Below are 2,990 nucleotides of genomic sequence, written 5' to 3' on the forward strand. Positions count from 1 at the left end.
TGTTTCTCAGAACCTTGACCTTCCGATCCAAGATCGTGATCGGCCTCTTAATATAATTCAGGCTCGCATCCACCTGAATATCCTCTAGAGGAACTACTGCCGCCTCATCGGCTATACACTTCCTCAACTGGGATACGTAGAAGGTATCATGGATCTGGCTCAACTCCTCGGGTAGCTCCAGACGATATGCTACCTAACCCACCGTCGCGGTTACCCTGAAGGGACCAATGTATCGGGGCCCCAGCTTGCCCCTCTTCCTGAATCGGATCACTCCTTTCCAAGGAGATACCTTCAGGAGAACGAAATCTTCGACCTGGAACTCGAGCTCGGATCGCCGCCTATCCGCATAACTCTTCTGATGGCTCTGGGCTGTCAGTAACCTCTGTCTGCTCAGTCGTCTTAAGCACTATCTCAGTGCTTCCCATCACTCGCTGCCCTACCTCTCCCCAACAGATGGGAGTTCGACACCTCCTCCCATAAAGAAGCTCAAAGGGAGGCATACTAATACTCGAATGGTGGCTGTTGTTGTAAGAAAACTCAGCCAAAGGTAGGTATGTGTCCCAGCTTCCCCCGAAGTCCATAACACATGCCCGAAGCATGTCCTCGAGTGTCTGAATCGTCCGCTCACTCTGTCCATCCGTCTGGGGGTGGTAAGCAGTGCTGAAGTGCAATCTTGTACCCAACTCCTCATGGAACTTCTTCCAGAACCTGGAAGTGAAACGTACATCTCGGCCGGACACAATCGAGATTAGCACTCCATGCCGCGACACCACCTCCCTCACATATATCTCTGCCAACCTCTCTGCAGAAGAGTTCTCACTGATAGCAAGGAAGTGAGCGCCTTTCGTCAACTGATCTACAATCACCCAAATTGCATCAACACCTCTCACGGTCCTCGGCAATTTGGTGATAAAATCTATAGAAATTTGTTCCCACTTCCACTGGGGAACCTCTAATGGCTGCAATTTGCCATGCTGACGCTGGTGCTCGACCTTAACCTTGCGACAGGTCAAGCACCTCTCTACTACCCATGCAACATCCCTTTTCATACAGGGCCACCAGTAGTCTCTCTTCAGGTCCAAATACATCTTAGTGGCCCCGGGATGGATCGAGAATCTCGATCTATGCGCCTCCTCCATCAGAGTGCTACGTGCCCCGCCCGTATACGACACCCAAATCCGACCTCGAAAGGTCATGAGCCCTCGGCTATCCGTCACAAACTCGGACACCTGTCCAATCACCCGCTCCCTTTTGCGGTTCTCTGGTCTCACGGCCTCTGCCTGGGCCTCTCGAATAGTATCCAACACCGGAGTCATCACCGTCATCCTCATACATATGTCTCGAATCGGGTCGCTCTCCGCCCTGTGGCTCAGAGCATCAGCTACAACGTTAGCCTTGCCCGGGTGGTACAGGATCTCACAGTCATAATCCTTTACCTCATCCAACCATCTCCTCCGACGCATATTCAAGTTGGGCTGATCCATCAGATGCTTCAAACTCTTGTGGTCTGTGTATATGGTACACCGAACCCCGTACAAATAATGGTGCCATATCTTGAGGGTGAACACCACCGCCCCCAACTCCAAATCTTGGGTGGGATACCTCGTCTCATGAGGCTTCAGCTGCCTCGATGCGTACGCTATCATGCGCCCTCTCTACATAAGCACCGCACCCAACCCCGATATAGACGCGTCACAGTAAACCACAAAATCCTCCATTCCCTCCGGAAGGGCTAACACCGGTGATTCGCATAATCTCTGGCGAAGAGTCTCAAACGAGGCCTGCTGCTCGGGACCCCAAGTAAAAGCACCGCCCTTCCGGGTCAATCTGGTGAGGGGAACGACAATCTTGGAGAAATCTCTGATAAATCTCCGGTAGTAGCCGGCCAACCCCAGAAAACTCCTGATCTCGGTGGGGGATCTCGACACCTCCCAACTCATGACAGCCTCGATCTTGGCCGGATCGACCAATATCCCGTTCTGATTAACGAGATGTCCCAAGAACTGGACCTCTCGTAACCAGAAATCACACTTGGAGAATTTGGCATATAGCCTCTCCGATCTCAATACTCCAAGGATCTCCCTCAGATGATCCTCATGCTACTCTCTGGATCTCGAATACACTAGAATATCGTCGATGAACACAATCACCGATCGATCCAACATCGGCCTGCATACTCGGTTCATGAGGTCCATGAACGCCGATGGTGCATTGGTGAGCCCAAAAGGCATCACCACGAACTCATAATGCCCATAACGAGTCCTAAACGCCGTCTTCTGGATATCTTCATCACGCACCCTCATCTGGTGATATCCAGACCTCAGGTCTATCTTGGAAAACCAAGACGCACCCTGCAACTGATCGAACAGATCGTCGATCCTCGGTAATGGATAACGGTTCTTGACCGTTAATTTGTTCAACTCCCGGTAATCAATGCACATCCGGTGTGAACCATCCTTTTTCTTGACAAAAAGGATCGGCGCTCCCCACGGCGAGCTACTCGGTCGAATGAATCCCTTCTCCAGCAGCTCCTGAAGCTGCGAGGATAACTCCTGCATCTCCGGTGGCGCAAGGCGATATGGTGCCTTGGCAATAGGCGCCGCACCCGGAACCAAATCGATGCGAAACTCCACCTGCCTCTCGGGAGGCACACCCGGCAGCTCCTCAGGGAAAACATCCGGAAACTCTCGCACTATCGGTACCTCATTGACAGAACTCGGCCTCCCTGCGGCAACTCGCGTATCCATCACATAGGCTACAAACCCTCTACAGCCTTGCTATAGACTCTGCCTCGCTCTGCCAGCCGAACAAAATGCTGACCCAATTCGGGTACCCTCGCCATACACTGTCAGCACTCCCCCACTAGGGTCTCGTATCGTCACCGTCTGACGCTCGCAGTCGATAACAGCTCCAAATCGGCTCAACCAGTCCATGCCCACGATGACACAGACATCACCCATCACAATCGGTACAAGGTCTATCGGGAACTC

Source organism: Lactuca virosa, chromosome 9 (assembly GCF_052849685.1).
Source record: "Lactuca virosa cultivar CGN04683 chromosome 9, Lactuca_virosa_CGN04683_v6, whole genome shotgun sequence".
In the NCBI taxonomy this organism is placed as follows: Eukaryota; Viridiplantae; Streptophyta; class Magnoliopsida; order Asterales; family Asteraceae; genus Lactuca; species Lactuca virosa.